General features: G+C 42.1%; 2 non-coding genes across 2 annotated transcripts; both read left to right on the top strand.

Moving 5' to 3' along the window:
• The first annotated feature begins 357 nt into the window (after positions 1–357).
• On the top strand, positions 358–464 carry LOC120271217. The gene has a single exon (XR_005539837.1). It is a non-coding gene; the product is annotated as a small nucleolar RNA R71 (small nucleolar RNA).
• A 7,839-nt stretch (positions 465–8,303) lies between these two features.
• On the top strand, positions 8,304–8,410 carry LOC120271358. The gene has a single exon (XR_005539970.1). It is a non-coding gene; the product is annotated as a small nucleolar RNA R71 (small nucleolar RNA).
• The last annotated feature ends 14,650 nt before the right edge of the window (positions 8,411–23,060 follow it).

Raw genomic sequence — 23,060 nt, 5'->3', positions numbered from 1 at the left:
TCAATTGAAGATACATTACTAATAGATATCGGACAATCGGAGGGAGCATGTCCTCCACCACACACATTGCAAGTAATCACGGCCGCTACTCTATTCGAAGTTAGAAGATGTAACTTCTTACTCAATGATTCCACTTGAGCCGCCAACGAAGTCACTGCATCTATATCATGGAAACCTGCCACATTTTTCTTCTCAATGGCATTCCATTAGTAGCTGTTTAACCCCATTTCTTCATTTAATTAACGGGCCTCACTGGGGGTCTTGCTACCTAAGGTACCTCCTTCTACCGTATCGAAGAGTTGCCTTGTACTCGGATTCAGACCGTTGTAAAAGGTCTGAACAATCATCCACTCCGGGAATCCGTGTTGTGGGCACTTTCTCAGGAGCTCCTTGAACCTTTCCCACATCTTAAATAGGGACTCCAATTCCAACTGTACAAAGGATGAGATCTCATTCCTAAGCTTTGTAGATTTTCAGGGGGGGAAATAACATCCAAGAAAAGCTTCTACCATCTCCTCCCATGTGGTAATTGATGTTCTAGGTAATGACTGTAGCCACTGCTTCGCTCTCAATTCAAAGGAAAATGGGAAGGTTCTCAACTTGATGGCATCATCCATTACCCCATTAATCTTCAGCATATCACACACCTCGAGAAAGTTCTCTATATGACTGTTCAGATCCTCATCAGCCAAACCATTAAACTATGTGGATTGCTGCAATATGTTGATGAACGTCAGCTTCAGCTCGAAGTTCTGAGCTATAATCGGGGGACGCACAATGCTCGATTGTGTCCCCAATACTGAAGGTATGGCATAATTGGATAATGTCCGCTGCTGCTCATTCTGTTCTGCCATGTTTTTAGATTCTTCTACTTCCAAATCAGCTAGATTAGACTGTTCTTGCAGAGGTTCTTTCCTTTTTTTTCTCAGTGTACGTTCAACCTCGGGATCTCCTTCAATCAATATGGAGTGGTTCCCTGGGGTCATAACTTGCAGCTTCACTGAAAAAGAAAGAAATAGAAATCAGAATAATGATAGAATAAGAAAATATGAAATAGAATGAATAAATGATTATCTAAGTAAACAAAGTGCAAAGTATCTCTAAACACCTACTCCCCGGCAACGGCGCCAAAAACTTGACATGTCTGAATATGCGTATAAACCGCAAGTTCATGGGTGTCGAAGTAATAATACCTCAGTGAGAGGGCAGTCAAATCAACAAGGAATAGTGCTTAGAACTACCAAGATTGCTATTTAATTAGAATGAAAATATGTTGAAAGTGATGTGAAAACAAACTCAATGCAAATGAAAATAAGAAAAGATAAAGGAGGCACAAGTAAAAGATAGGGGAGGTAATCGACGATAAATGGGTTACCAGGATATTAGTCAGCCTAGGACAATCATTTCAAGTGAAAGAAACCTCTATTATACTTCCTAATTGATACAATAATGAGTTGTGAAAATCCTTAATTACATGATCCCAAACCTAAGGTCAACCATGCCTAACTCTATACATTGAATAACCTCTCAACCTCGCACTCGCATAGAATTTCAAAGAACTCTAGGGATTCCAAGTGATAAACCCTATTCCTATGTATAGACCTAACCCTTTAGTCCAGGTGGAAGATCCCCTAGCCACAATTAACCCCTAGGTGCTAAAAACACTTTAACGCTTCACTCCGTTGCACTCGCAACTAAGCCCCAGCGGAAGGTCATCCCTTAGCCCATTCACTCTACTATGGAGATAGGATAGATCACACTCTGCGACCTCTCGACTCACCCTCTCAACCCTCTCCAATCTAGCTTTATCTAACTCTGATGGCATGTCACTCACTCACTCACAAGCGTTACCAACAAGAACTCTCAACTCTAGTGTCACTCTAGGGGAGTAGTCAAACAATCAAGCCTACAAGATTGGAACGCACAATAAACATCAATTAATTGAAAACATAATAAAGAGATTCAATGAAACGAATACATCCTAGGGTTCACAAATACCCAAGTACCCATTAGGGGTTTAGGTCTCCATGGAGTAAAATACAATAGATAATGAAATCAAAAGTAAAGAGATGCAATCCATTAATGAAAACCTCCTTGTATTTGTGTCAAAGGTCTTGTGGATCGGCTACGTCTTCTTCAAAGGTCCCCTCGTCAAACCTAGGGCACATCTCACCGGATCGGTGCTGAGGAAAGCTCCCCCAATAGTTCTCTTCCGAAGGAAACGCCGTATCGAAGGCCGTCAAATCTCTCCAAAGCCTTGCCAAAGACTCTCCAAACCCTAGCTGCCGGCACCTCCAAAGATGGAGAAAGGTGAAAGAAAATATAGGGGAAAATATGGAGAAAAGAATGCTGAAATTGGGGCTGAAATCGGCTTTTAAAGGGCTGGAATCGGGAATCCACATGCCCTTATTAGCGACCATATAGATTTTTCACACGGGCATAAGGAATTTCCACATGGCCGTGCGGATTCTCTGTTTTCATGTTTTCTCGGTCGACTGTGAAAAGTACTGGTACAGTATTCTTGCTACAGTTTGGTACAGTATCCTATTACAGTCCCAACCCGAAATACTCCCGAATTCATGCTTTCATCGAGGTAACGCAAACGGGCACACATTTACATCATGGATCGCTTTGCTTCTTCAATAACGGACACGTTGGTGGAGATCTTGTTCTATATGCACAAGTTGGAATGCTTGAATGTGTCTACCCTTATGCCCTTCCAAATAGTTGTGCTAACTGAAATACGAGGAGGTTGGCACACATTCCGGCATCTCGAACACGACCTATGTCTTCGCTTTTAAACCTTAGCAAGATTTCCTCCAAATTGGTGCATTACGACCCACATTAGCTTCTTTCTCTCATAATCGGTCTCACAACCCTACCTGCATGAAAGTAACATAAATACACATATATTAGCGTTAAAACCTGAGAAAAGTAATGCTTAACACAAGGAAAGAAGACTTTGTATTCTCATCGCACAGACACTTATCAAACTCCCCCCCACTTAAGCTTTTTCTTGTCCTCAAGCAAAGATTAAAACATTAAAGCATAGATGAACGAAATATTGGAAGTGCTTGGCCTTAGGTTTACCAAAGCATACAAAGAGAGCATTCTACAAGTAAGGGAAATTTCAACACTAAATACGAAAAATCAATATTCTAGCTAAAAACTTGAATCAAAAAGGACAACAAACCCGAAATCATGTAAGTGTGTGCAATCACTCCAAACAACCCAAGGTATACTCCTCAATGCTCTAAGTACAACGAACTTATTTATCTACAAAAAAAATAACAAAATTTTTCAAAGGTGGTAATAGCTTCACACATCCTCTAAGGTAGCCCTTTCCCAAGCGGCCGCTAAGATGGCTTTCATACTTTTGAGGTGGTAGATCTTTCTACTGGAGTGGTAGCTTTCACTCATCCTATGAGATAGCTCTTTCTCTCATTAGGGCATAACTAGTATCAAACTTATGAGAGTAGCTTCATACTTCATAGGTGGTAGCTCTTTCCACCCAACAACCACAAATAAACAATAAAACTATTTTGTTCCTTCATTTCATATTTTTTCCAATTTTTGTTCAGAATTAACACAAGAAACAATTAAAACTAGTCCCTTATACATCAAACATAAGTTTCCTAAAGAGTTCAAAGAGCGAGTAGTGCAATAAGTGTCGATCGGGTCAAAATTCCTAGAAATTCAAGCAAAAACTATAGCATGAAAACATTCAATGTTAAAAATTCTCTTAAACTAAAGAATACAATCAATGTAACTAAGGTGAACCGCCATTGGCTATCTGAGCATTTATATCAATCAAAAACTAGTTTAAAAGGGTTGGGTGCACTATGAAACTCCCCCATACTTAAGTTGTACATTGTCACCAATGTACACATGCAAGCTCATTCATAATGTAAATCAATTAAATTCATATGTGGGAGAAGCAATCAAAACAATACTCCCCGACTCCTAGTGTTGCATTTGATGGAGCTAAGTCCTTGGGAGTGTTGTTCCAACGGGTTGTGAAGCTAATACGGCAAAGTGCCGAAACACCTTGGCTGTGCCCATGACAAAGTCTCAATTCCCATGTTGACAAGACCATCTACACGCATACACTAGGGGGTTCAGTGAAGCTCAATAAAAATAAAAATAACTCTAGTATATAAAAGATAAGACAATGAATACAACTCGAGATACAAAATAAACTCAAAAGGAAAGTCTTTTCTGAGTATACAAGTCCAAAATAAAATACGGAAGTAAAAGACGAGGAAAATAAAATCATGTGTCGATGTCGCGCTCTAGATCTTTTGTTGCTGCTGGTAATAGATTAAAGGGTGCTAGTGGAGGTGGTGAAGGGGATGCTGGAGGGGCTGGGGGTCTGCTTCTCAATAGCTGTTGTAAGATGTCCAAACGGGCCATCATATCGACATAATGTGCTGACTATACCGATAGCATCTCGATGATCTCAGACTGTAATACACTCACAGTGCACTCAAGCCTCTCTATACAATCATAGGCTCCTAAAAGGGTACCTGGGCACCCTGAGGTCTCCGTCGCCGTCGATGCAGAATCCTCCACCGTATCCCGAGCCGCCATCGACACTCTCAGTGGTTGAAGTGGCTAAAATATAAGCTCCAGGCCCATATCTGTGCACCACTGCCATCATCCTGAGAGTATCGAGTCCAAGCAGAGAGCGAATAAATGTTTGATCGGTATCCCGAAGAGCATCACCGAGACCCATCTCCAGAATAAGTCTAGTAATGTACGGACCAACAAATAATACTCCTACTCTCCCGTTCAGGCCCTGGTATCGCATGTAATCTCGGCCATCCATATATCTGCTAATGACTGTGTATAAATATCTGTAGCTCAGCCGAGACAAACATTTGGCCTTGGATACTCCTAGTTCATGTTGCCCAGTCCGTAAAAGACTTGCTAAGCCTGTTGTGGGCTCAAGGTGGCAAGGTAATCTGTTGGCAAGTAACTATACTCGGCTTCTGTATATGTCTCGTCGTACAAGCCCATGCGAACTAAAAAGTCCGTGACACTCATGGCAAATTGACTTCTAAACGCTCTAAACTATATTGCATCAGTGATGTCAAACTCCCATACTGTTGCACAAACTAAAAAGATGCCAGCACCTCCAGTGTCAGTGCCTGGAAAACTAGCTCCCGTATAGATAATAATCTCTGTCAGCTTCCCACGGCCATTAGCGTGTCAAGTTCCCTGACGAACTCGTTACCACGCTGGACCCTAGACAGCACGTTCAAGTCCATGAACCAGAATTGGCCAAACCAAGTCCCGATAACCATTCAAAACGGGCCCGATGCTCGGGATTCGAGAACTCAATATGTGCCAACCCGAGTAAAGGTTCACTAGGGTGCTTCCCTTCCTACCTCCTCAAGTACGGTGCCATTCTGATAAAATAGATGATAGTACTTTAAAAATCGACACGAAATGTGAAGAAAAATCCTCCAAAACAACGGTGAAGGGCCGGGAAGTTGATCAGGAGTGGTTTTCAGGTGATTGGAGATGAAGAAGAAGAGAATCCACAAATATTTTTAAAGAAAAACTCATGTTTCTTGGAATTCTGAGCATCCACACTGGCATGCAGAAATTACCCACGCCCGTGCACCTCCACAGGAAAACTTCACAGGGGTAGGTGCATGCCCTGTTTGTTCTCGGGAAAACACTCCCTGTCTCTGAACGCAAATATAAGGGCGTGTGAGAAATACCCACGCCCATGCGCCAGACCCACAGGGGCAGCTGCACGCCCTTGTCGCCACTCTGGACATCCTAGAAAAATTACTAAGTGTTCCGCTCGGCCGTGTGGAAATTCAGCACGGGCGTGGGCATTTACAAGCCTAACTCACAGGGGCAAGCGCATGCCCCTGTGACTTCTCAGGATGAAGAGAGCTCCTCTGTGATTTTCACAAGGTCGCCCATAGGGACGAGTCCACGCTCCTGTGTGTTTCCAGGAAAATCTGCCAATCTCTGCAGGAATTCTCACGCCATGCGGAAATTACCCACGGGCGTGCGAGGATTGCATGGTCGTTATAGGGGCGAGTCCACACCCTGTGCCTTATCTTGATGAGCTAGCAATACAAAACCATGGGCGTGTGTTAATTCCACACGCCCTTGTGTTTTCTTTGAATGCCTTAGAAAATTCTACAGGCTCTGTAGAAAATTTCTAAACATATTTACACACTCAGAGGCTGCCCCAATATGCAATTTATACTAGTGAAAAATATGTCAAATAGCTCAAACGACCAAAACTTCACCAAATTCACATGAAAACACACGATGAACTTGAAAACCCATGATAATATCACAGCAGAAATATTAAACATCAAGACATCAACACTTAACAATTTATTCAAGTAAAACTAAACTACCAATTTAAGAAAATAGTAAACACTTGGGTTGCCTCCGAGGGCTCATACATGAAAGTTGCCCTCTTACCCATGGCTTGGAAACATGATTAGCAAAAACTCTTGAGGGTAGAGGGTGAATTATCGGGCTTGGGACCCCATAGTAATGATTCATCAATTTTGTTCAGTGCACGCACATCTCCAACAGCCTTGGAGCGTTTCCGATGTCATCTCCTAGCCCTCTTCAATTTCCAGATCACCTTCTTCAAGATCCTCGAGGTAGATGGTACTTCTTCCGTCGAACCAAGCATCATTACTTCTTCATTGTCCTCCTCTTGGTCGAACAAGCCTTCATATAGATCCAGATTGAACATTTCCTACATATATTCATCAATAATCTCATCAGTAGCATGTAGAAAATACAAAGTATCATCAAAATCAAGAGAATGCCTCATGGCTTTAGCAAGGCGGTATGTGAGCTTGTCATCTCCATCTCTCAATGTTAGCTCTCTGCCGTCCATGCCAATCAATGCCTTGGAAGTCCGCAAAACAGCCTCCCAAGTATCAAGGGTACATCCGCATCCTCATCAACGTCAAGCACTACTAATGATACCCCTTGGATGTCTCACTGTTCGATCAGCCAATTGCAAAGTCATTCGAGTAGGCCTATGCTCGCCCAAGCCTAGCTTTTGAAAGAAGGTGTATGGCATGATGTTGACACTAGCCTCTGAGTCCGCCATTGCCATTTCTTCACCAAGATTGCCAATATTACATGGAATGATGAAGCTTCCCGGGACTTTCTTCTTGTTCGGCATGTTCTTTTACAAAAATGCCGAGCAAGATGCATCTAAAATCACTGAAGCACTCTCCTCTAACTTCCTTTTGTTGGTCAACAAGTCTTTCAAGAATTTTGCATACTTAGGCATTTGGGCCAATGCCTAAACAAAAGGAATATTAATGTGGAGTTGTTTGAACAAACTCAGGAACTTCTTGTACTGTTCATCCCCTTGGTCATTCTTCAATCTAGAGGGATAAGCGATTCTTGGCTTCAAAGGTGGGGGTGCCATCTCCTTCTCTTTTCTTGCTCCCTTCTCAACCTCTATGACCTTGGATGCGTGTTCATTTAGCTTCTCACTTGGAAACTTACCCTCAGCCTCATGGCCACTTCTCAAAGTGATCACCTTCACATGCCCTCTAGGGTTGGTCTCGGTATTACTCGGTAATCTTCCATGTGGCCTTTCCGATAGAGACTTCGCAATCTGTCCCACTTGATTTTCAAGATTATGCAAAGAGGCGGTATGTTTGCGAAGTGTAGCCTCAACTGATTGAAATCTTGTATCCAACGATTGCATAAACCTAGTTAAGGCCTTCTCCAAATCGTTCATTCGGGTCTCCAAACGTTAAACTCTGTTTTCAATGTTTGGGGCTTGCTGTTGTTGTTCGGAACCCGGTGGCCCTATGGCCTTTTGTGGACCTTGGTTACTCCACGAGAAATTGGGATGACTCTTCCAACCCGGATTATAGGTATTGGTGTATGGATTTCCTTGATTCCTCATGCCATTACCCACAAAATCGACATTCTCAACCGAAGATGCATCACCAATAGAGAAAGGGCAATCAGAGGGATCATGTCCTCCACCACACCCGGTGCAAGTAGTCACGGCCGCTACTCTATTCGAAGTTAGGAGATCTAACTTCTTACTCAATGATTCCACTTGAGCCTCCAATGAGGTTACTCCATCTATCTCATGGAGGCCGGCCACCTTTTTTTTCTCCCTAGCATTCCACTTGTAGCCGTTTAACCCCATTTCTTCAATTAATTGATAAGCCTCACCCGGTGTCTTGCTACCTAAGGTACCTCGTGCTGCCGTATCCAAGAGTTGCCTTGTACTCGGATTCAGACAGTTGTAAAAGGTCTAAACAATCATCCACTTTGGGAATCTGTGTTGCGTACACTTTCTCAGGAGCTCCTTGAACCTTTCCCACATCTCAAATAGAGACTCCAATTCCAACTGTACAAAGGACAAGATCTCATTCCTAAGCTTTGCAGATTTTTGGGAGGGAAATATCGGGCAAGAAAAGCTTTTACCATCTCCTCCCATGTGGTAATTGGGGCTCTAGGTAATGAGTGTATCCACTGCTTCACTCTCCCCTTTAAGGAAATTAGGAAGGCTCTCAACTTGATGGCATCATCCGTCACCATGTTTATCTTCAGCATATCACACACGTCGAGAAAGTTCTCTATACGACTGTTCAGATCCTCATTGGCCAAACCATTAAACTGTCTGGATTGCTGCAACATGTGAATGAATGCCGGCTTCAGCTTGAAGTTCTGAGCTGTAATCGGGGGATGCACAATACTTGATTGTGTCCCCAATACTGAAGGTCTGGCATAATCAGATAATGTCCGCTGCTGCTCATTCTGTTTTGACATGTTTTCAGATTCTTCTACTTCCAAATCAGCTAGATTAGATTGTTCTTGCACAGGTTCTTTCCCTTTTCTTCTCAGTTACGTTCAAGCTCGAGATCTCCTTTAATCAGTATGGAGGGGTTCCCTCGGGTCATAACTTGGATCTACACCCAAAAAGAAAGAAAAAGAAATCAGAACGATGATAGAATAATAAAATATGAAAAATAATGGATAAATGAATAGCTAAGAAAACAAAGTACAAAGTATCTCTAAAAGCCTACTCCCCGGCAACGGCACCAAAAACTTGGCACGTCCGTATATGCGTGTAAATCGCAAGTGTACGGGTGTCGAAGTAATAATTCCAGATGAGTAGGTATCGTATCCACAGAGAGTAGGGAATAAAGACACTTGAGTTGTTTCTTAACTAATGTGGAAAGCAATCGATAAAGATGTGGTACCCAGATAATAATCCACCTAGGACAATCGTTTCAAGTGCAAGAACCCTCTATTATACTTCCTAATTGATGCAACAATGAATCATGGAAATCCTTAATTACATAATTCCAAATCTAAGTTTAACCATGCCTAACTCTATACATGTCCCGGAGGAAAGATTGAATAACCTCACAACCTCAGACTCGCATAGAATTGTAATGAGCTCTAGGGATTCCAAGTGATAGACAATATTCCTATGTATAGACGTAACACTTTGGGCCAGGTGAAAGATCCCTAGCCACAATTAAGCCCTACATGCTAAAATCACTTCAACACTTCACTCCGTTGCACTCACAACTAAGCCGCAGTGGAAGGTCATCCTTTAGCCCATTCACTCTACTATGGCCGCAAAGAACTCTTGGAACGTGGAGGTAGGATAGATCACACCGGAGGGGAAAAGGGGATGCTCCGCTATCTCTAGACTGACCCTCTCAACCCTCTCCAATCTTGCTTTGTCTAACTCTCATGGTCTGTCACTCACTCACAAGAGTTGCCAAGATGAACTCTCAACCCTAGTGTCACTCTAGAGGAGCATTCATACAATCAAGTCTCCAAGATTGGAACTGATAAGTGCTTGTGTGCTATGAATGCGAAGCATTCTTTCCTTATGTTGAGCATTACTTTTCTTGGGTTTTTACACTAATATGTGTGTTTTTATGTTACTTTTATGCAGGTAGGGTTGTGAGGCCGAGTATGAAGGAAATAGGCCAATATGGATCACAATGCACCGATTTTGGAGGAAATCTTGCTAAGGTTAAAACGTGAAGAAATAGGTCGATGTGAGATGCTAGAATGTGTGCCAACCTCCTGGTATTCGAGTTGGCACATCCATTTGGAGGGGCACAGAGGCAATCACACTAGAGCATTCCGACTTATGCACATAGAACAAGAGTTCCACCAACGTGTACACCATTGAAGAAGCAAGTGATCCACGATGTGAACGTGTGCCCGTTTGCGTTACCCCGATGAAAGTATGGAATTGGGAAACTATCCAGGACGAATACTGTAGCAGAGCACTGTAGCAACATTGTAGTATGTACCGTAGCATCTCTGTTCACAGCCAACTGAAAAACCAGAGAAACAGAGAATACACACAGGCATGTGGAAATTATCCACGCCCGTGTGGAAATTCCGCACTAGCGCGTGGAGCATCCACGCCCGTGGAGTCACCCGATTGAGAGGATCTTAGTATCTAGGTCTTAATTGTGGCTAGGGACCTTTCGCCTGGACCAAAGGGTTAGGTCTTGATAAGTGCTTGAGTAGACATATTTTTATATATGTTTTACATGCATTGAGCATCATTTTTACTGTGGTTTATGTCTCATATTGTGTATTTGGTGTTCTTTTTATGCATATAGGTTGTGAATGCTTTAAAAGAGTAAAAAGGAAGCAAAAGATAGGCTATAAAGACACAATGTTGGGAGTTTTTGTTCAATTCAAGGATCAAGACATGAGAGCAGTTCATAAACGTGGAGATGTGTGCCAACTTCTAAGAAGATTCAAGTCAATTCACTATTTGGAAGGGCACAAAGGCAGCCACATCTTCATATTCCTTCTCTTTGTGAAGATTGCAAGACCTCTCAAAGATACGTCGATGAAGAAAAGTTTTATAGCCTACCACATGGACGTGTGCCCGGACATGTGGCCTTAAGAGAAGAGTGTTCGGATCGCGTTTTGTGAAAAGTACTGTAGCAATTCAACTGTAGCATTACTGCAGCAAAATTACTGTTCACGCGCCCGCATGGAAATTCTTGCAGCCCACGTGGGCGCGTGGAAAATCCACACGGGCACGTGACAGACGCGATCTAAGGTCTATAAATAGCCGTTTTGCCCTATTCTTTTCTCATCTTTTTGTGCGGCTCTTGAGGGGTGAGGCGGCTAGGGGTTTGGAGAGGAGGTCTTTGCGGGCTTTGGAGGCACTTCGTCACCAACTTTGATCGATTCCTCCTCCGTCATAGCATCAAGGAAGCCACCGGTGAACCTAGCTTCGGAGTGGGTCCTTCAAGACGTCGAAGCTCTCCATCAAGGCCATCAGGTCATATATAAGGGGGTTTATTTCTATGGTTTTAATGTACTTTAATTCATTGATGGTGTGTTTTGTATGTTGCTCCATGGAGAGCTAAAACCCTAGAGGGTATTTGGGCTTGTGAACCCTAGGATTCTCATCTTTTGTGGATTTGCTTAGTGTTTCTATTTAATCCGAGTTTGATTAAGTTTTTAATCTTGTATTCTCATTGCTTGCTTGTTTAATTAATCCTTGTGGTTGATTGGATTTGCATGATTTGTTACTTTGATGTGAGAGAGGTCTCCATTAGAGTTAGAACTTCAAGGTTAAAGAGGGTTGAGAGGGTGAGTCATGAGATAGTGGAGTGTCCCCTCTCCCTTCCGATTGAGTGTATTCTATCTCCGTTCCCTAAGCTCTATGCAACCATATTTGGTGTGAGGCGTGAGATTGAGAAATTTCTCCGCCAGGACCTTGTAGGGGGTTAGGATCCTTCGCCAGGAATTAGGGTCGGATCAATCTTTAGGAATCGGATACACCTCTTGGAATCCCTAGAGTGCTTTGCAGTCATATGTGGTGTGAGGTGTTGAGATTGAGCGATTTCTCCACCGGGACCTCATAGGGGACTAGTATCGGTGATCGGGAGGCCGGATCTGATTATATTTGGATTTCCACGACTTAACTTACTCATCATAGAAACACTTTGCTTATTCGGTACCTAATACCTGAATCCTAGGGGGAGCATTGCCCGAATACCCCAATTTTACTGATTGAGATCTCCATCCATTTAACCATTGCATATTCGTCTCCGGTATTCATTTCTTCGCACATTAGATCACCACACCTTTCCATTTATCATTAGGTTAGAAAGCAAAGAAGAAGTTAGTACTAGTAGCCTTGTTCCCTGTGGATTCGACTACCCACTCACCGGGGTAATTATTACTTCGACACCCGTGCACTTGCGGTTTACACGCATATTCGGACACGTGTCAGGTCTATTTTTAGGAAGAGATTTTTCACTTGGAATCCCTAGAGCTCATTGCAACTCTATGCGAGTGCGAGGTGTTGAGATTGTTCAATTTCTCCTCCCGGACATGTATAGAGTTAGGCATAATGGACCTTAGATTTGGGACTATGTAATTAAGAATTTCCACGACTCACCATTGATTGATTAGGAAGCATAATAGGGGGTTCTTACACTTGAACCAATTATCCTAGGTGGAGCATTATCCGGGTAACCCATCTTTATCGATTGTCTTACCCACTTCTTTACTTTTGCTCTCTTTCTTGTTGCTTTTATTGTTGAGAATTGAATCATTATCACACTCCTTATCATTGCTTTTTCACATAGCTAAGAATCAAATTAAGTGTTTTTACTCCCTACTCCCTGTGGATTCGACCCCGCTCACCCGGGATTATTACTTCAACAAACCCGTGCACTTGCGGGATATACGTAAGAGGATCTTGTCAGGAACTCACAATAAACATCAATTAATTGAAAGCATAATAAAGAGGTTCAATGAAACGTAGACATCCTAGGTTTCACAAATACCCAAGTACCCACCAGGGTTTAGCTCTTCATGGAGCTAGATACAATCAATGAAATCGAATGTAAAAACAAAGGATCCATAAAAAAACCACCTCGTTAGTTGTGGCGATGGTCATATGGAGAGTCCTCTACTCGTCGCAAGGGTCCCTTTGTGTGGCCTAGGATACACCTCGCCGGATCGGTGCCGACAAAAGCTCTCCCACTAACCTTCTTCCAATTGGCACACGATGTCAGAGCCGTAGAACCTCTCAAAAGCCCTAGTCAATACCTCTCAAAATCCTAGCCGCTGCCCTCTCTCAAGTTGAGGAAAAGATGGAGAAAAGAATGCTGAAATCGGTGCTGAAATCGGCTTTTAAGTGGTTGGAATCAGGAATCCACACGCCCGTGTGAGCGCCCATGTGGATTTTTCACACGGTTGTGTGGAATTTCCACATGCCCGTGTGGATTCTCTGTTTTCCTGTTTTTTCGGCCGATTGTGAACAGTGCTAGTATAGTATTTTTGCTACAGTTTTTGCTCTAGTACCCTACTACATCACCGGCCTGAAATACTTCTGAATCCATGCTTTCATTGAGGTAACGCAAACAGGCACACGTTTACATCGTGGATCGCTTTGCTTCTTCAATAACGAATATGTTGGTTGAGATCTTGTTCTATATGCACAAATCAGAATGCTTGAATGTGACTGTCCTTGTGTCCCTCCAAATAGTTGTGCAAACTCGAATACGAGGAGGTTGACACACATTCCTGCATCTCGAACCCGACTTATGTCTTCGTGTTTAAACCGCAGCAAGATTTCCTCCAAATTGGTGCATTACGACCCACATTGGCTTTTTTCTCTCATAATTGGTCTCATGATAAGTGCTTGTGCGATATGAATGCGAAGCGTTCATTCCTTATGTTGAGCATTACTTTTCTCGTGTTTCTTAATAACACAAAAGTGCTTACGTTACTTTACGATGTATACCACAGGGAAGAATGAAGGAAATCGCCAACGCGATCATAACGCACCTATTTGGAGAGAGATCTCAAGAGTTCAAATGTACATACAAGGACATGACATGTGCTCATAGATGCATGTGGGTGTAAAAGCAACTCAAAATGGTCAAGTGAATATTATTAATAAGGTGGTGGGCACAAACGCAGCCACACTTATATGTTCCGAATGTATAACACATTGTCAGAGTCGCCACGCGCTTGAAAGCAAGACGCGACATAATCTCGCGATGGTTGTGTGCCCAACTTGGCAGTCTCGATGAAAAAGATGAAGTCGGGAGCATTGTAGCGAAAGTACTATAGCAATTTATTGTAGCAAAATCACTATCACGATCGATTCATCGGGTCACAAAGATGCGGAAAAAAATAAAGCACGAAATCCACTGCCAATGTGGAAATTCCACATGCTCTTGTGGATGCCCGATTTCAGCCCTATAAATACCGCTTTGAGAGTTTTTATTTGGGGATCTTCTTCCTATCTTTTGCCAATCTATTGGGAGAGCAAGTGACAAGGTCCCTTGCTTTATATCCCGTAAGTGCACGGGCTTGTCGAGTAATAATCGGGTGAGCGGGTAGAATCCACGAGGGAGTAGGGAGTGAAAATACTTAATTTGATTCTTAGCTATATGGAATATCAATAGTGATAAGTGTGAAATTGATTCAATTCTCAACAATAAAAACAACAAGTGAAAGAGCAAAAGTAAGAAGAGGGTAAGGCAATCGATAAAGAATGGGGTACTCGGATAATGCTTCACCTAGGATGATCGCTTCAAGTGCAAGAACTCTCTATTATGCTTCCTAATCAATGCAATGGTGAGTCGTGGAAATCCTTACATACATAGTCCCAAATCTAAGGTCAACTATGCCTAAATCTATACATGTCCCGAGGAGAAATCGAACAATCTCAACACTCGCACTCGCATAGAGTTGCAATGAGCTCTAGGGATTCCAAGTGATAAATCTCTTCCTAAATATAGACCTACCCCTTTGGTCCAGGTGGAAGGTCCCTAGCCACAATTAAGCCCTAGATACTAAGATCCTCTCAATGCTTCACTCCATTACACGCGCAACTAGGCCCCAGCGGAGGTTCATCCCTTAGACCATTCACTCCATTATGGCCGCAAAGAACTCAAGGAACAGAGGTAGAATCTATCACGTCGGAGGGGAAATGGGACGCTCCTGTACCTCTCGACTCACCCTCTCAACCCTCTCCAACCTAGCTTTGTCTAACGCTAGTGGTGTGTCACTCACTCACAAGGTTACGAACAAGAACTCTCAACCCTAGTATCACTCTAGGGGAAATGTTCATACAATCAAGTATTCAAGGTTGGAACTCACAATAAACATCAATTTATTGAAAGCATAATAAAGAAGTTCAATGAAAACGAATACATCCTAGGGGTTCACAATCATCCAAGTACCCACTAGGGGTTTAGCTCTCCATGGAGCTTAGTACAATCAAAAAAATCGAATGTAAAAGCAATGAATCCATAAAGAAACCCCCTCGATGGTCGTATCGATGGTCTTGTGGAAAGTCCTCTACTCGTCGTCCAAGGATTCCTTCGTCCGGTATAGGATACGCCTCGATGGAAGCTCCCCTACCAACCTTCTTCCTAATGGAATCACATTGTCAGAGCCGTAGAACCTCTCCAAAACCTTGGCCAATACCCCTCGAAACCCTAGCTGAAGCTCTCTCACAAGTTGGGGAAAAGATGGAGAAAAGAATATCAAAATCGGGGCTGAATCGGCTTTATATAGGGCTGGAATCGGGCAACTCCACGGGCGTGGACAATACACGCGCCCGTGCGGAATTTCCACATGGGCGTGGATAATTTCCACATGCCCATGTGGATTCTCTGTTTCTCTGATTTCTCGGCCGGCTATGAACAGTGTTGCTACAATAATTGCTACAGTGTTCTGCTACAGTCTTCGACCTGATTAACTTCCCAATTCCATACTTTCATCGGGGTAACGCAAACGGGTACACGTTCATGTCGTGAATCACTTGCTTCTTCAATGATGTACATGTTGGCGGGGCTCTTGTTCTTATATGCATAAGTCGGAATGCTCGAGCGTGACTGCCTTTGTGCCCCTCCAAATAGATGTGCTCACTCGAATGCGAGGAGGTTGACACACACTCTAGCATCTCACACCTGACCTATGTCTTCGCGTTTGAACCTTAACAAGATCTTCTCCAAAATAGGTGCATTATGATCCACATTGGCCCATTTCCTTCATACTCGGCCTCACAACCCTACCTGCGTAAAAGTAATATAAAAATACACATATTAATGTAAAAAACTGAGGAAAGTAATGCTCAACATAAGGAATGAACGCTTCGCATTCATATCACACAAGCACTTATCAGCAAGGCTAGGGTTTAGAGAGATTTTTGCTAGGATTTTAGAACGATCCTACAACATTCAACATTGAGTTCCTTTGGAGGAGAGCTATTGGGGAGCTTTTTGTCGGCATTGATTTGGCGAGGTGTGACTTAGGCTTGACAAAGGAGTCCTTGGAGATGATGAGGCGGCCCTCAAGACCATCGACACGGACAACAAGGGGTTGTTTCTATGGATTGCTTGCACTTAATTTTAACTTCATTGTTGATTTTGTATTGCTCCGTGGAAAGCTAAACCCCTAATTGGTGCTTGGACTTGTAAACCCTAGGATGATTTTGTTTCATTGACTCTTATTATGTTTTCTTTAATTGATGTTTTAATTGAGTTTCAATCTTGTGTGCTTATTGCTTTGATTTTCACTTAGAGTGACACTAGGGTTGAGAATCTATCTAGTTAATCCTTTGAAGGGGTGACAACTTCATTAGGGTTAGACTTATCGAGATTGAAGAGGGTTGAGAGGGTGAGTTAAGAGGTAGCTGAACGTCCCCTTTCCTTTCTGACATGATTTATCCTACCTCCATGTTCCAAGAATTCTTTGTGGTCACCATAGAGTGAAGTGATAAGAGACAAACTCCACTAGGGCTTAGTTAATCAAGCAACATAGTAAAGTGTTGAAGTAATCCTTAGTGAAGTAAGACTAGACCAAAGGATTAGATCTATATTAGGGATAGGGTTTATCACTTGGAATCCCTAGAGCTTCAAAGAGTCCTACACAATGTAAGGCATTGAGAGTATACCTTTTTATTGGGGCATAGTGTAAAGGGCTAGTCATGGTTGACCTTAGGATTGGGAGCGTGTGTCTTTGGATCTCCACGACTCATTAAACTTTAATTAGGAGATATAATATTAGTCTTGTACTTGAAATAATAGTCCTAGGGAGAGCATTGTCCGAGTACCCCATTTTACCATCGATTATCACTCCTTATTCTTCTTGCTTTATTTTTTCCTCTTCTACTTTTATTTGCATCTCCCATTTGAACTAAATCACAAATTGATTTTCAGTATAGCTAAATGGCAATGCTTTGTGCTTTTGAACAACTATTCCCTGTGGATTCGACTACTCACTCACTGGGGTATTTTATTACTTTGACTACCTGTGCACTTACGGTATGCACACGCAAGGGGTGTGTCAATGTGACATACCCTTTGTATGTGTACCGCAAGTGTACAGGTTGCCGAAGTAATAAAAATACCATAGTGAGTGGGTAGTCATATCTACAGGGACTAGTGATAAGAAACACAAGAATTTCTATTTAACTATGGTGAAGATGAATCAATGGTGGTGTGAACAATATCAATGTGAAAAGGAAATAAAGATAACAAGAAAGAGAGAGAGACGCAATAAAATGATAGGAGAGGCAATCGATAGAAAATGGGGAACTCGGACATTGCTCCCCCTAGGACTATTGTTTCAAGTGCAAGACCAACCATTATGTCTCTTAACCGATACTTAATGAGTCGTGGAAATCCTAAAAGACACTGTCCCAATCCTAAGGTCAACCGTGACTAACCTGACACTATGTCTCGGTGTAGCAATCGCTCAACCTTAACACCTCACACCGTGTAGGGTTGCTTAAAACTCTAGGGACTCCAAGTGATAAACCCTATTCCCTAATATAGATCTAACCCTTTGGTCCAGGTGAACGACCCCTAGTCACAATTAAGCCCCAGCACTAAGGATTACTTCAACGCTTCACTCTATTTCTTATGCAATTAAGCCCCAGCGGAGTTCCTCCCTTAGCATTTCACTCTATTATGACCGCAAAGAACTCTTGGAACACGGAGGTAGGATAAATCACTTAGGAAGTTAAAGGGGACGTTCCGCTACCTCTCGACTTACCCTCTCAACCCTCTCCAATATTGATTTGTTCAACCCTCAGTATGTGTCACTCACTCACAATGATTACCAATGTAGATTCTCAACCCTAGTGTCACTCTAAGGGAATATGAATTCAACAAGGATTCAAGATTGGAACTCAATTAAAACATCTATTAGAGAAAACATAATAAGAGGTTAATAAAATAAAATCATGCTAGGGTTTACAAGTCCAAGAACCCAGTAGGGGTTTAGCTCTCTATTGAGCAAGATACAATCAATAATGAAATTGAAAGTAAAAACATACAATCTATAAGTAAAACCCCCTTGTAGTCTATATCGAAGGTCTTGTAGAGTAGTCTTGTCTTCTTCAAAGGTTCCCTTGTCAATCCTAAGGGCACACCTCGCCGAATCGATGCCGACGAAAGCTCCCCCAGTAATTATCTTCCGAAGGAATGCGGTGTTGAAGGCCGTAGAACCACTCCAAAAGCCTTACCAAAGCCTCTCCAAACCCTAGCCATGAGCGCCTCCTAAGATGAGAAAAATATGGGAAAAAGATCCTTTAAAATGGCTGAAATCACTACTTAAATAGGGCTGGAATCGGGCATCCACACGGGCGTGTGGAATTTTCACATGCCCGTGTGTATCTCTAGGAAATGAATTTTTGCGATTTGTGAACAGTAATTGCTACAATTTTTACCTACAGTGATTTGCTACAGTACCTTCTATAGTACTTCACTAAAATACTCCTGATTCCACACTCTTCATCGAGGCCACATGAATGGGCACACATCCATGCAGTAGATCGCGTTGCATCTTCAATAAAAATCATGACGACGATCTTGCTAACATTGCACAAGTCGGAACATGTGAATGTGACTGCCTTTGTGCCCCTCCAAACCATGTATTTGCTTAAGCATAATGCAGGTTGTCACACAGTCACGTGTCTTTAAGCACAACTTGTGTCTTCAAGTTCATTAAATCCAAGACTTTATCAAAAATTGCATCCATGATCTACTTTTGGTTCCTTTCTTCCATACTTGTCTCCACAACCCTTCATGCACAAAAAAACACAAATACACATGCATAAGCGATAAAATTTTAGAAAAGTAATGCTCAATGTAAGAAAAGAATACTTCGTATTACTAATACACAAGCACTTATCATAATGTTTTCTTTAATTGATGTTTTAATTGAGTTTGAATCTTCTGATCTTGTTTATTTGATTTTCCCTTAGAGTGATACTAGGATTGAGAATCTATCTAGATAATCCTTTGAAGGGGTGACAACTTTATTTGGGTTTGATTAGAAAGGTTGAAAAGGGTCGATATGGTGAGTCGAGAGGTAGCAGAACGTCTCCTTTACCCTCCGATGTGATTTATCCTACCTCCATGTTCTAAGAGTTCTTTGCGATCATGATAGAGTAAAGTGTTAAGAGACAAACTCCACTGGGGCTTAGTTGCACCAGAAATAGAGTGAAGTGTTGAGTAATCCTTAGTGCTAGGGCTTAATCATGGTTAGGGGTCTTTCGCCTGGACCAAAGGGTTAGATTTAGGTTATGAAATAGGGTTTATCACTTGGAATCCCTAGAGAGTATCTCATTCCGCTGGGGCATAGTGTAGAGAGTTAGTAACGATTGACCTTAGATTTGGGTCCGTATGTCTTTGCATGTCCATGACTCATTAAACTTCAATTAGGAGGCATAATATTAGTCTTGCACTTGAAGCAATAGTCCTAGGGTGAGCATTGTTCGGGTATTCCATTTTATTATTGATTGCCTCTCTTTACTCTTTTTGCTCTCTCTCTATCTCTCTCTCTCTCTCTCTCTCTCTCTCTTTACTCCTTTTGCTCTTTCTCTCTCTCTCTCTCTTTTACTTTTATTTTCATTAACATCTTTAATCAAATCACAAATTGGTTTTCACTTTAGCTAAATAGCAATACTTCTTGCTTCTGAACAACTATTCCTTATGGATTTGACTACCCACTCATAGGGGTATTTTATTACTTTAATAACCCGTGCACTTGCGATACACAGACGCAAGGGGTGTGTCAAGTTTTTACAGCTGTTGCTGGGAATAGGCATTTTGGAAGCATTTGCACTTTACTATTATGGCTAATCATAACTTGTTCTACTTCATACTTTCTTATTCATTGACAAGGACCCCTTTGCGTATATCCCGCAAGTGCACGGGTTTGTCGAAGTAATAATCCCGGATGAGCAGGTATCGAATCCACATGAAGTAGGGAATAAAAATACTTAATCCGCTTCTTAGCTATGTGAAAGATCAGTAGTGATAAGTGTGACAATGTTTCAATTCGAAAAAGTAAAAACAACTAGTAAGAGAGCACGAGTAAGGGAGGAGGTAAGGCAATCGATAAAGATGGGGTGCTCGGATAATGCTGCGCCTAGGACAATCGTTTCAAGTGCAAGAACCCTCTATTATGCTTCCTAATCAATGCAATGGTGAGTCATGAAAATCCTTAAATACATAATCCCAAACCTAAGGTCAACTATGCCTAACTCTATACATGTTCTGGAGGAGAGATTAGATAACCTCTCAACCTCGCACTCGAATAGAGTTGCAATGAGCTCTAGGGATTCCAAGTGATAAATCTCTTCCTAATTATAGACCTAACCCTTTGGTCCAGGTCGAAGGTCCCTAACCACGATTAAGCCCTAGATACTAAGATCACCTCAACGCTTCACTCCATTGCACGCGCAACTAAGCCCCAGTGGAGGGTCATCGCTTAGATCATTCACTCTATTATGGTCGCAAAGAACTCGAAGAACGGAGGTAGAATCTATCACGTCGAAGGGGAAAGGGGACGCTCCTGTACCTCTCAACTCACCCTCTCAACCCTCTCCAACCTATCTTTGTTTAACGCTCGTGGTGTGTCACTCACTCACAAGGTTACCAACAAGAACTCTCAACCCTAGTGTCACTATAGGGGAAATGTTCATACAATCAAGCATTCAAGGTTGGAACTCACAACAAACATCAATTAATTGAAAGCATAATAAAGAGATTCAATAAAACAAATACATCCTAGGGTTCACAAATACCCAAGTACCCACTATGGGTTTAGCTCTCCATGGAGCTAAGTACAATCAAAGAAATAGAATGTAAAAGCAATGAATCCATAGAGAAACCCCCTCGATAGTCATGTTGATGGTCTCGTGGAAAGTCCTCTACTCGTTGTCCAAGGATTCCCTTGTCCGGTATAGGATACGCCTCGACGGAAGCTCCCCTACCAACCTTCTTCCAAAGGAATGATGATGTCGGAGCTGTAGAACCTCTCCAAAACCTTAGCCAATACCTCTCAAAACCCTAGCCGAAACCCTCTCTCAAGTTATTGAAAAGATGAAGAAAAGAATTCTGAAATCGGGGCTGAATCGGCTTTAAATAGGGCTGGAATCGGGCGACCACACGGGCCTATGGATTTTACACACGCCCAAGTGGAATTTCCACACAGGCGTGTATAATTTCCACATGCCCGTGTGGATTCTTTAAATTCCTGTTTTCTCGACCGGCTGTGAACAGTGCTGCTATAGTACTTCCATTATAGTGCTCTGGTACAGTACCTGGCCTAAAATACTTCCCGAGTCCATACTTTCATCGAGGTGATGCAAACGGGCACACGTTCACGTCGTGGATCGCTTTGCTTCTTTAATGACGGACAAGTTGGTGGAGATCTTGTTCTATGTGCATAAGTCGGAATGCTTGAATGTGACTACCCTTGTGCCCCTCCAAATGGTTGTGTTAACTCAAATACGAGGAGGTTGGCACACACTTTAGCATCTCACACCCGACCTATGTGTTCGCATTTGAACCTTAGCAAGATTTCCTCCAAAATCGGTGCATTATGATCCACATTGGTTTCTTACCTTCATACTCGGCCTCACAACCCTACCTGCCGAAAGTAACATAAAAACACACATATTAGTGTAAAAACCTAAGAAAAGTAATCCTCAACATAAGGAAAAAATGCTTCGCATTCATATCACCCAAGCACTTATCAAACTCCCCCACACTTAAGCTTTTGCTTGTCCTCAAGCAAAAATTAAACATTCTATGCATACATGAAGGAAATATTGGAAGTGCTTGGCCTTAGGTTCACCAAAGTGTACAGAGAGAGCATTCTACAAGTAAGGGAAATTTCAACACTAAATATGAAAGATCGAAGCTCTAGTTAAAAACTTGAATAAAAAAGGACAACAAACCCGAAATCCTGTACGTGTGTGAATTCACTCAAAACAACCCAAGGTATACTCCTCAAAGTTCTAAGTACAAGGCACTTATTTATCTACAAAAGTGACAACAATTTCAAAGATGGTAGTAGCTTCCCACATCCTCTAAGGTAGCCCTTTCCAAAGCGGCCGCTAAGGTGGCTTTCACACTTTCGAGGTGGTAGCTCTTTCTACCGGAGTGGTAGCTTTCACTCATCCTATGAGATAGCTCTTTCTCTCATTAGGGCATAGCTAGTATCTGACTTATGAGAGTAGCCTCATACTTCATAAGTGGTAGGTCTTTCCACCCAACAAGCACAAATAAACAAAAAAAAAAAATTTGTTCTTTCTTTTCATTTTCCTTTTTTTTCAGAATTTAACACAAGAAACAACTATAACTAGTCCCTTTAACATTAAACATGAGTTTCCAATAGAGTTTAAAGAGTGAGTAGTGCACTGAGTGTAATTCAGGCAAAAATTCCTAAAAATTCAAATAAAACTAGAGCATGAAGATATTCAATGTTAAAAAAATTCTCCTAAACTCAAGAATACAATCATTGAAACTAAGGTGAACCGCCATTAGCTATGTGAGCATGTATATCAATCAAGAACAATAAAAAGGATGTGTGCACTATGAAACTCCCCCCCCACACTTAAGTTGTACATTGTCCCCAATGTACACATGCAAGTTCACTCATAATGTATATCAATGAAGAATATATATGGGAGAAGCAATCAAAACAATACTCCCTTGACTCCTAGTGTCACATTTGATGGAACTAAGTCCTTGGGAGTAATG

Source organism: Dioscorea cayenensis, chromosome 10, assembly GCF_009730915.1.
Source record: "Dioscorea cayenensis subsp. rotundata cultivar TDr96_F1 chromosome 10, TDr96_F1_v2_PseudoChromosome.rev07_lg8_w22 25.fasta, whole genome shotgun sequence".
Lineage (NCBI taxonomy): Eukaryota > Viridiplantae > Streptophyta > Magnoliopsida > Dioscoreales > Dioscoreaceae > Dioscorea > Dioscorea cayenensis.
The sequence above is the reverse complement of the archived record's forward strand: the minus strand, read 5'-3'. Positions and strand labels throughout refer to the sequence as shown.